General features: G+C 39.9%; 1 long non-coding RNA gene across 1 annotated transcript; it reads right to left on the bottom strand.

Moving 5' to 3' along the window:
- Window positions 1-262: 262 nt before the first annotated feature.
- LOC117095401 lies at window positions 263-9,941 on the bottom strand. The gene is made up of 3 exons (XR_004441958.1): window positions 9,840-9,941; window positions 7,100-7,206; window positions 263-350 (listed from the first exon to the last, which is right to left on the bottom strand). It is a non-coding gene; the product is annotated as an uncharacterized LOC117095401 (long non-coding RNA).
- Window positions 9,942-12,272: the final 2,331 nt, after the last annotated feature.

The following is a 12,272-nucleotide window of genomic DNA, read 5'->3' as shown; positions in this document are numbered from 1 at the left end:
ATGGCATTTTTCTCAACTAGAATATGGGAGAAAAACAAGAAAGGGGAAGACAAGGGATGCAGGAAAAAAGAGATCCATGACAGAGGCAAGTTAAGAGAACCTTCACAAGGTGGCGAGGGGGAGGCTGAAGGATGGCAGTTGTGTGTCATGCCTTGGCAGACAGTCCAGATCAGAATAGGAAAGAGAACCTCCAGAGGGATGTACTCCCAGCGCTCTACCTCCCCACAAAAAGGACGTAGATAGGTTACATTGTTTTCACATGCCCTGGTTGTACTTGAGAGAAGATTTACACTTCTGACTGACAGTTTGGAAATAAATTAGCGATAATTGGTGTTCAGCTACACAGAAACCTAAGGAAAGAGAAAAAGAAAGAGAAACAGACAAAAAGAGTCAATTATTTACCCCAGGAAAACCTAACTTATAAAAGATAAGAGCTGTAACCGTATCTTGCTACACTTCACAGCTGTGAATAGTTACATAATACCAACAATGTAAACAGTGAATATTGATTTAATCAAAAATCATAATGCAACAAAAAGAGAGGATGAAGAGGGAGACATATCTTGGGGTTGTGGGAGGTGACTTTAAGAGCACTAAGTTATTGCCTTCCATATTAGTAAGGGGCCATTAAATAAGACCTAGAATGGGAAACAAGTCAAGAAATAACACTACAAGCAAGTTATTTAGAAATATGGCAATAAACAGCAGAAGAAACAGCTTAAAGTTGAAAGAGGTAGTCTCTGGGGAGTTGGAATGGAGGAGGGAAGGGTGGGACAGGATATTGCTGTTTTTCGTTGTGAGCTTTGTAGAAGGTTTGACTTTTTAAACAATGTACATGTATAACTTTGATAAAACAATATTAAATTTAAAAAGAGAGAGGGTGACATGAAGCTCTGAGAGCTCCAAACTAAGACTAGAATGAAGCATTGGTATGACACTAAACTTGAAATGCTTGAATTCTAAAGCTAAAACCTTGCTTTTTCTAGTCCTCACTTTTCTCAGGGGGATTGATTACTTCAAAATAAAAAAGAAAAAAAAAAAAGAAAAAATCCCTGTGAACTACTAATTGCTAGCAATTAATGTTCCCTTTTACTTAAGTCCAGTTACAAATCATTGTTGCCTAAGAACTAGGACTGCCAAGCTTATTCTAAGGAGGCGTGTAGCTCATAAGGTACCTTACAAAAGCCAAGGTGAAAATCTGCACTTCTTGTTCTAGTTCCCTTGTGTGACTAAACAAAAGGCATGAATAGCAATGCGACTGTCTGTAAAACTGAATGTGTACCAGGTGCAAGGACAGATCGCACTTCATGTTAGTGAACACACCAAGGATTTCATTACTAAATGACTTCAATCTGCTGAAAAGAATTACTGCCACCAGAGGACCTTTATTAGCAGAAGCAACTATGAATGAATGAAAATGCAACATAAAGCAATATAGGCATTTCCAAAAAAGCATTGGAAGATCAATAGCTCTTTTAGATTTCTCCAAAGAACAATCCTCCTCCCTATTTTCACATCTAGCGAGAAATGGTGTGCTGCTTTCTGTATCACACTGTTTTTCCAGGTAGCTATTAATAAAGAAAGCTCTCCTTTGCTGCTTTCTTCTGCCTATCAGTATTTTTAAGCTAGCATTGACCCTAAGAGGGTCAGAGCTTATACCGATGTCAGGTTAGCACGGCATTGCAGCCATGAATCTCATCCATGGTTTGAGGAATTAAACTGTAATAATGGAATCCTATCAGCTATCCGCTAACTTATGTATTTGCTTAAAATTACTTGCTTAAATATTGATTTTTGCCCAATGACCATAAGTGGTGAAATTTACAATGCAGACAAAAAAAGTCCAGTTAGTGAGGTCGGCCGTATCTAGTTTCCCCTATTTTCAGCTGCCAACAAGAGAGTATTTCTCTTATTTTGAAACTTATTTTCTCCCATAGAGGGAATAAGAATGACTGTGGAACAATAATTTAAGCAACATGCATTTTAGAAAGAAACCAATGTGATCTGGGTTTTGAGAAATTCGGGCTATGGAATGTTTCTGAAAATAATTAGTCAGTCACAGTATTCAGTTAGCCATTTCTGAAAACTTGATTTTCATTGTGCTGGCCACTTTGGCGGGCTTTCTAATTCTCAGATGGTTTCCATCCATTCAAGCTGAAAACGTAAGTGCTAATTGTCTTGCTCTGGACTCTCTTAGTAGGTGTAAACTTTCCATTTGAGTCATGAGGGTCCAGCCCCATGATTCTTGTTAATGTTAATAAATAAAGCTGTATAGTAAAATCTTGGCCAGAGTGAAACAGCTCTCAGAACATATGGACTCAAGATGATCATTCACACCAGGTACCAAGGAACTCAATCCAAGAACCTAAATGTGTAGTTTCTTCCTAGCTCAGACTGGTTTTCTGCCTCATACGAAGGAACAGGTAAAAAGAACTTCTACCTTGACCATTTGATTCCTCACATTACATTTGGTAAAATTATGTCGCAATTTTCGAGTGTAGAGAGGAATTGTTAAGGTGAGCGTTTTTTACTCATCACCACCTTCTTCAAGGAAGAGATTTAAAAGGTATAATATGTGGAGTCCAATCTTTTGGGAGAGACAAGACCTAACTTGAGACAGTTAATTGACAATGATAGGTAGGGTTACCTAAATGACAAATGAATGACACAAATGAAATAATGCTAAAGGAATTGGGGAAGGGGAGGTACAGAGTTTGGGCAGGAAAGGTAGATCAGAAAGAAGTGGCACTGAGCTGAGCCTTAGGAAAGTTTAAGATAGAACTAAATGGAGAGGCAACATAATACAATTTTTAAGACTATGAATTCTGGAAAAATCTACCTGGCTGTGAATCCCAACTCTGCTGTGTAATAGCTGTGTGGTCTTAAACAACTTGTTTAACATTGCTAAGCTTTAATTTTCTCTCTTGTAAAAATGAGATTAAATAGTATCTGCTGTCTTAAGCGGATGCCAGGTTAAATTTAATTAAAACATGTAAAGGACTTAGATCAACGTTTAGCACAGAGTTACTGTTGTTGCTATATAACAAATAAGAGAGGAGTTCAGAAGACATTCCAAGAAAGGGAAATATCCCAGCAAATTAACAAAATATATTTAATCACATGATTACACTGAAATGAAAAGCTCATGACAGCACCAGCATCAGAAAGTTTTTCCATTTGTTCCTCATACTGGTGAACTGACAATTCCAAAGGTAAGTATGTAAGTGGTGAGATTTCACTTAAATAAAGAATTACCCATATCTGTGTTGGAAATTTTGATTATTTGTCTAAAATGTAAAGAGTGGAAGCATATGTCATTAATTTTAAAAAAGGCAGTTCACATATTTTTTTAATGACTTCAGTCAGACATGAAGACCCAGGTGCATTAGAGGCAGGCATTGGTGCAACACTAGAAAACAAGAAAATGAGGTGCCAAACAGTCCACATGATTTAGAACTCATTTCTCCAGTCACTATGAATGCAAATGTCTCATTTACATAAAATCCACTCATATAGATGCTAATCGGGAGCAAAGGAGAGGCTACCACTTTTCCTATCTAGCATCAGAAACAGGAAATCAGAATTCAAATTATTCCCACTGGAAATAGTGATAGGATCTTTCAAATTGTTATGTTGATCAGCTTTAATATTTTGATATTCAAGAAGTATCTATTGAATAAAGAGTACTTATGGAGTGTTAACCATGACCCAGGCATTGTCCTAAATGTTTTTAATGCCTTTTTCATATAATTTTTTACAACAACCCTAATTAGAATGTTCCATTATTATTCCTTCTTTTACTGATAAGTAACTGAGGCTTAGAGAGGTTAGGAAAGTTGCCTTGTATCCCAAAGTAAGTGTGTCTATCTGATTTTAAAGAACATGCTTCCTGCTCAATGTTAAAATGTTTAATCTAACTCCATTGGCACCCACCTCTCACCTGCATCTGCCCAGTTCTACTCCCATTTCCAGAAACAGAGCATCCAAAGAGAGGCTCCTTTTCCTTTAAGCCAGGCAGAAATTTATGCAAGGGAGAAATATGGAAGGAATAAGTATGGTGCTAGGGACTATAACAGTCCACCTGACTGCAAAGGAGAAAGCCCAGTACTTACACGCCATTGCATGCCATTCTGTTTTAATCAGTCAACAGTAGCAACAATCTAATTGAGGAATTGAATTGCCACATTAGGTAGGAGAAGACAAACTGCCTAAGTAGTTGTTTTTAGCAAATATTGAAGACAGTTTCAAAGGCCCAAGGCGAGGAAGTAAGATTTGTGCATTTACAGCTAGATGCATCTGATAATTTCTCATAACGTCAGAGTTCTTAAAATGTTTTATTTCCGGCAATCTGTAGGAGTAAGACATTAGAGCCAAGTGAATCAGCATAGAACCTTGCTGCTGATTCTCTGATTTTGAGAGCAATATTTATTTTCCTCTTGAGAAGATTGTTTTAGGATCTTGCATCTGCTTCTATGTCATTCAGTTGGCAGCTGCTTCTCCCTGTTTCCTCCCACATCCACCAAGGTGTCTCAGCTCTGCCAGGAACTCCCACGCCCCACCTCCATGAGTTCTTACACCCACTCTGCTGTGCAAAGCTCCCTCGGAGGGGCCCATTAATATGGCATCTCTTAATTCCAATCACCACCCATATCACAAAATACAGGGTAAGCTCACTCTACGAAAGAGTTGGGGGTAAAGTCATGTCTAGTAGGACATGACTAAAACCTTTAGTTAAATGTAGTTATTCCAGAGTTCATGGGAAAAGTAAAAAAATAAAATAAAAAATTAAAAAGTAAGCCCTTCTCAGGTGAGTCCCATGAAGACACATCCATGTTAGTCTCTTTTTTCCTCCGTCTTCTCTCTTCTGAGATAGATTCTTTCTACAAACCTTTAAATCACAGGCCTATATCCACCTTTTAGGAGCAACCTACTGCCTGACCCCAAGAGTTTATTTTATTTTAGGATTCAACCATAAGATATCTGCAGTAGTGGAGTCCCAAATCCACATCTAGCCATGAATAACAACACAGTGGAGGATAGACGACAGGGAGGTGAAGTGCTAATTTCCCCCACAGGTCCAGCTAACTCTCTCATTCTTCCTGGTTAGCCAGCAGAGAAGCATTGGATTGACACATTCACTGCAATTTTCTGCCAATATTATCAGAGAATTTTCAGAAAATTGCAATCTCAATTCATATTAAGGAAGATAAATATTTCCTTAAATATAACATGTACTGACTTTATTCTTCAGAATGTATCATTTCTCACAGATTCATTCTCCTTCTTCTCATGCCCAGAGACCAAAAACCAGGAAAAGCAAAGCCTCTTTATGCCACTGAGCCAGCTGCCCCCAATAAGCATCATCTGGTTACATCAAGGCCTGGTCACAGCATCTAAAAGTCCCTTTTCTTTCCCTCAAACTTGATCAGATTCCTGAGCATAGCATCCCTCATACTTGTCTCTGTAAACAGAAGGATCAAGTGAAGGCTCACCAATGTCTTGTGTACAGTAACCGTTCTGTCATCAAGAGAGATGTGCTACCACCTTCATTTGAAGTCAGAAGAAATGTTATTTAATACAAATAGAAACCAAATAAAAATTTTTTAACATACTTTCATTCTGAATCTGTGACCTTTTTGGGGAAAGTCCATGCATTAGTTCTATACGTTTTATAAAATATTTAATGGTTGTTTGTTCCATTGTTCTAGGCAACACCTACTCGGGTTCTATATTTTGTGTGTAGCTCCTGGAAAAGGCTGTTGCATTTATACGCTATCCAGTGCCAGGTGTTCTGTAAGTTGCTCTGTATTAGAGTAGTCTGAAGAGTGCCATATATATTTCTGCTCTTCAGAGTTCAGAGTCCCTGCTCCCTCATCTCTTCCCTGTCTTCTCTTTCTCTGATTTCCCTTATTCTGTTTTTCTATCCCTTCCCTTTTCTGTTCATATATTTTCTTCCCAGGATATCTGAGAACTAAGGATCAGAAGCAGATCTGAAGCATCAATAATGAGCAGTTCCAAATTACAGGAAACTAAAATTGAATACTATGTCTTCCCAGGTTCTTAAAAGTCAATGCATGTGAAGCAATATTTAGAGCCTGAAATTGATTTAATATCTGAGAAACATTTTTAAAAATCCATAGATGGGAAGATAAAGGAAAGCCTGACAGAAATTAAAAAGTAGTCCCTTTATTCAGTGGTTCCTAACAGAAGGGCAGAGGGAATAATTTGAAAGACATGGATTCGACCCTGCACAATTCCAGTGGTAACTGACAAGACAGAAATGATTATCTAAACTAGGGGTAAGGAAATTATGGCGTACAGGCCAAATGCAGCACACTGTCTTTTTGTATTGATAAGATTTTATTGAAACAAAGCCATGTCCATTCATTTGCATGCTGTTCCTAGCTGCTTTTGCACTGCAGTGGCCAGGTAGTTGCTGCAGAGACCTTGTGATCCATAAATCCTTAAAGATTTACTCTCTGGCCCTTTACAGAAAAACTATTGTAATATTTGGAAAACATGTGACTAATATGTTAATATGAACAGAAATCAGATCTCTCAAAGTATATTTGTCATCAAGTTTGTACCTTGCATTGTCTTTGTTTTTTGAAGTTGGCACTGCTGTTGTGATTGTTAGGACATGCATGTTCATGTCCTCAAGAGCTTATCAGTAGTTAAAAAGATGTTCAGAGTATTTTTCACACATTAGACACATAAAATTTGGCCTTTGGCTTAGTCATTGTCAAGTCTATCAGCAAAACCTCATATAGGCTTCTCAGAGACTTTTCTTAGTGCCGCTTTTGATTGCTAAAAACCATGACGTTCCAATGACCTAAAGGCATTCATGTGATGGTTAAGAATATAAAGCCAAACTTCATTCCTTCAAATTCTGATTTTACAACTAATAGCTTTGCCTGTTGTCTTGTCTATAACAGTGGGGATAATAATAGTACCCATCTCACAGATAAAGGTGTTTAGAATAGTGCTGAGCAATATGTGCCCTCTGTCAATATTAGCAGTAATCGTTACTATTTGAAGATATACTACTCAGTTCTGAAACATGCGTTGTGTCTTCCAAGGGAGCAGTTATTCACTTTACCTTATCATTCTGGAATTGATTGTGTGGTCCACATGAGGTATCATGATAAGCATGGCCGTGTCATAGAATTAATTCATTAGTCAATCAGTATTTACGGAGCATCCACCCTGTGCAGAACAAGATATTAGAAACTGTGGGGATGTAAAGTAAACATGAGATACAGTCTTGTTCCTGGTAGAATTACTAGCATTGATATCTGGGGGAACTGACCTATATACCCACAACACAAGCAAATAGACGAGAGACGGTGATTAGACTCTGGCATTCTTACAGTTAAAAACGGAAAGGGAAATGAGAACATCTTTAATAAGAAATAAGGCATGGAGGTGCAATGTAATTGGTCTGTACCACTCAAGTTACTGTTTATAAAAATTCAGATGGAAAAGAAAGCTCTGCCAAACCTGTGTTGATCATGAAAGAAAGGCTTCATGGACAGGGAGAAATATGAGTTGATGTGAATAGGTAGAGACAGCAAGGGAGGTCTTGCTGAGCAAAGGCTCACAAGGTGATTTGTTCATGGCACGGGCAGTGAATAGATCACACTGACTGGATATGAGGTGCAGTGGCCGGGGGCCATACGTGAGATGTAAACTTGACCTCCAATCTAATGGCATGAACCAAAGAAGGAAATGAATGAAGACATAGAGGGGCCCACTGTAGGCTTGGCATAGAAATCGCCAGCCTCTTAAGTTTCCAAACCATGAGCATTGGTTTGATGTTATGCCCTGCATTTAAAAGTTGTGCAGCTCTTGGCTGACTCTTGAATGTAATTCTGACTGTGGAGACAGGAAATGAGGTTGGGGACAGGTCAGTTTAACATTAATATTGAGTAGGATAATGAAGTGAGATGTTAGATTCCCAAAAATTTATCAGATGGTTTGGGGGAGGATCAAATACAATCGATGAAGAAGCTAAAAGGCCACGGTTCAGGTGTAAAGTGGGAAGCGTGTGACGTGGAGATAGATAGGAAAGATTTGCAGAGTGAGAACAGAAAAGGTTTATTACAGACTAGTCACAGGAAATGAAGGAGGGAGATGGGATGAATTACAGACAGCATAAGGGCAGCCTCAGATTACTTTAGGAGTAATGGTGCCCCTGGCCACCACTGGAGAGTGGCAAGGAGAACAGACCCTGCCTTGTTGCTTTTAGTTCCCTGAAGGTATAGGGTGAAATCAATTGTCAGAAAAAATGACTTAATAAATATCACATATAAATGTCTGCTGGATTCCTTTTGGGGTGGGCTTCAAAAATATGGCCATAGCTCTGGTCATAGCTTATAACATCCATACCTCATTAGCTAGAAAATATTTCCTACAAAATTGAAACTACAGTCTGTATGTGGGGAGCTGACTCAGCACCAAGCTGTCCCTTTGGCAGCAATCTGGGAAGAACCACCCACCGTTGCAAGAGTGAGTGCCTCTCACACTGCGTGTCTGGCTTAAAAAAAGTACCCTAAACACAGTGCTCAGCCACCATGCTCTTTCCAAAATTTCTTGTGTGAACAGCCCACCACTCCACAGTCCTAGCCCTCATAGGTCTCTAGAACAGAAGAGGAGGACTTATATAGCCAATGGAGTGATCACAGGATGAAGAAAAAGGTGGGAGTATGTGTCTAAAATTTACCAACTTACAGTAGATCCCACTCTTTCCATTTAAACAGTCTCTTTTAAATAAACAGTCTTTCAGATTTCTTTCTTTCTCTGATACTCCCAAGATGCAGAACTTCAAGCCCCTTGAAAACTCAAGGTGTTAAGATACTCCCAAGATGACACGTGGCTATTTGGAGGAGTTAACAGATGTGAGGTGGCAGGAAGGCGACCCAAGATCTACGCAGTTGGTTTCTTTAGTTGGCCTTAGGACTCTATGGCCATGTGGTCATGTGGAGGCCTGGTCCCTTTAATGCAGTATAAGGGAGCTAGCTAGGTAGAGAGGCATTGCCCCGTCTACATCCAAGAAGCTAAGATTACCATTTTTCTGCCTTGTGGGCTCCACTGCATTAGGGTCACTGATGCCCAATGAACAAGGCAGAGTAATGGCAGCCTCAATGCTCCACCAATGGCAGGGCCCACTGGCTCAGCACTGCCCACCAGTAGGCACAGAAGCACCCAGCTGACTACCCAGAATCCAGGGAAGTGAGTCTGAGCTAGAAATAGAGGAGAAAATAACTGCTGATATTCATAAGCTCATTTGAGCCATACTTCCTGAGTACTTATTAAAAATATATGTATTGGGTTGAGTTTTCAAGGGGCTTGAAGTTCTGCAATGCCATTTGGGGATAAAAGCCAGTACAGTATACAAGTTATGTAAATATTCAAACTGTGCATTATCGTGACTATAGACAGAGTCTCATTCTGTCGCCATAGTCAGCAGCTTTAAGAGAAGAGACTGCTCTTAGCCTCTGCTTAACAAGCACCCACTGACCCAGCCCCATCCTCTACCTTCTTAGGGCTGCTTCTTAGCTCAGCTGTCTTCCGCTTCAGCTCCTAAATTCTGGCGTCCAGGATCAGTTTTTGAGGGAGAAGGGCCAGTCCCCTTACACTCCTTATATACATTTTAAATGTGTTTTAAACTTCAAAGGTTTAACCTGATTGTGATAACAATAATGGCTAACATTTGTTGAATTCTTACATTATACTCAGCACATTTGCCTATGCAATACACATAGCAACATTTGGAGGTTTTTAAAATTTAAACTTTCTGCCCCCACCTTTTCATGAAGATGGAGGCACAGTGAGGTTACCTTGCTTGCTGTAGGTCACATATCCAGTAAAGTGTCAGAATTAGAACACAAACCCAGGCATTACACTTCCAGAACTATGCTCTTAATCAAAGGTAGATGATAGATTGATAGATAATAGATGATAGATACTGGCATGGTATCTGGAAAATTAGAGGAAAGCAATATTAAAAGTAGAATCTCAGACCTTTATATGTGGAAGGTACTACAGAGCCCATCTAATCCAGTAGTTTTCAAACAAGACTAAATCCCCACGAGGGAGCAGACTCCAGGGATGTCATAGAGATTGAGGAAAAAAGAGCAAGCAAACCAGCAGGGCTCAGAGCTCCTCCTTTCCTGCTATAACTTGAGCAATTCTGTATTTATCTGTTTTACATTTAGAGATTCTGTGTAAGCATCTTTCTATAGAAAGAATTATGCTGCTAATAATAATCTGAGAATCACTGTTATCTATCCCAACACTCTCATCAAGAAAATGGGAAAACTGAGACCCAGGATCATCTGAATCATATAAGAAGGTTATGGCAAAGTTGAAGCAAGCACTCACTCTCCTAACTCATTGTGGAAAATATAGAATACCCACAGGTTACTTTCAGCATCTTGTCAGGCCAGATGACCTACAGGTCACATGTGGCAGACTTCCAAATTAACCCGCCTGAAGGAGGTCTTGGGATACATGGCTTACATCCTGCCCTTGAGTAAAGAATCTTATCTGAGTCTCTCAAATCTTATTGTGAGTTCCTCCAACTGTTGATGTACTGATAAGTACATAATCTGCTGACATTGAAAAGCACACTGACTTATTTCTGAATCATGAAGTTTTAAGGATTGTCTTGCACATAGAACATGTTGGCCTATATATTGTAATCTATAACCAATGACTGTAACTTCTGTATTTTACTCTCTACTGAAAAGAACAACTTTGGTATGAGGAGTCCCCTACTCTTCTCCTAAACTTTCCTGTAAAAGCCTTCTGTTTTAGTCCATTATTGCACTGCTATAAAGAAATACCTGAGACTGAGTAATTTATAAAGACAAGAGGTTTATAGAGGCAGAAATACCATTTAATCCAGCAATTCCATTATTGGGTTTATACCCAAAGGAATATAAATCATTCTATTATAAAGACACATGCTGCCAGGCGCGGTGGCTCAAGCCTGTAATCCCAGCACTTTGGGAGGCCGAGATGGGAGGATCACGAGGTCAGGAGATCGAGACCATCCTGGCTAACACGGTGAAACCCCGTCTCTACTAAAAAAAAAATACAAAAAACTAGCCGGGCGAGGTGGCGGGCGCCTGTAGTCCCAGCTACTCGGGAGGCTGAGGCAGGAGAATGACGTAAACCCAGGAGGCGGAGCTTGCAGTGAGCTGAGATCTGGCCACTGCACTCCAGCCTGGGCGACAGAGCAAGACTCCGTCTCAAAAAAAAAAAAAAAAAAAGACACATGCACACATATGTTTATTGCAGCACTATTCACAATAGCAAAGACATAGACTCCATCCAAATGCCCATCAATGATAGACTGGATAAAGAAAATGTGGTACATATACATCATGGAATACTATGCAGCCACAAAAAGGAATGAGATCATGTTCTTGGTGGGGACACAGATGGAGCTGGAAGCCATTATCCTCAGCAAACTAATGCAGGAACAGAAAACCAAACACATAGATACTAAAATACACACACACATACAGAAAACCAAACACCATATGTTCTTGCTTATAAGTGGGAGCTGAATGAGACACAAGGACACATGGTGAGGGGAGCAGCACACAGTGGGGCCTGTCAGAGGGTTGGGGAGGTGGGGGAGGGAGAGCATCAGGAAGAATAGCTAATGGATGCTGGGCTTAATACCTAGGTGATGGATGATCTGTGCAGCAAACCACCATGGCACACATTTACCTTATAACAAACCTGCACATCCTGTATATGTACCCCTGAACTTAAAATAAAAGTTGGAAATCAAAGAAAAAAACAGATTTAATTGCACTAACAGTTCTGCAGGCTCTACAGACTTCTGCTTCTAGGGAGGCCTCAGGAAACTTACAATCATGGCGGAAGGTAAAGAGGAAGCAAGCATGTCTTCACATGGCCAGAGCAGGAGAAAGAGAGAGGGAAGGGGGAGGTGCCTCACCCCTTCAAACAACCGGATCTCATGAGAACTCTTTCATGAGAACAGCAAGAGGGAAGTCCAACCCCATGATTCATTCACCTCCCGTAAGGCCCCTATTCCAAACTGGGGACTACAATTCAACATGAGATTTGGGTGGGGACACAGAGCCAAACCACATTAGCTTCCAGCTTGTAACAGACTCCGGAACACGCCCAACTTTGTTGATGTGTCTTTCCAGGTCCATCCTCACATTTGGCTTCCAGTAAAACTTTATCAGATTTTTTCTGCCTCAACAGCCTTCATTTTGGCCAACAGGCAG

Source organism: Trachypithecus francoisi, unplaced genomic scaffold, assembly GCF_009764315.1.
Source record: "Trachypithecus francoisi isolate TF-2019V2 unplaced genomic scaffold, Tfra_2.0 Lachesis_group13, whole genome shotgun sequence".
In the NCBI taxonomy this organism is placed as follows: domain Eukaryota; kingdom Metazoa; phylum Chordata; class Mammalia; order Primates; family Cercopithecidae; genus Trachypithecus; species Trachypithecus francoisi.
Note: the sequence above shows the minus strand (reverse complement) of the source record. Positions and strands in the feature narration are given on the sequence as shown.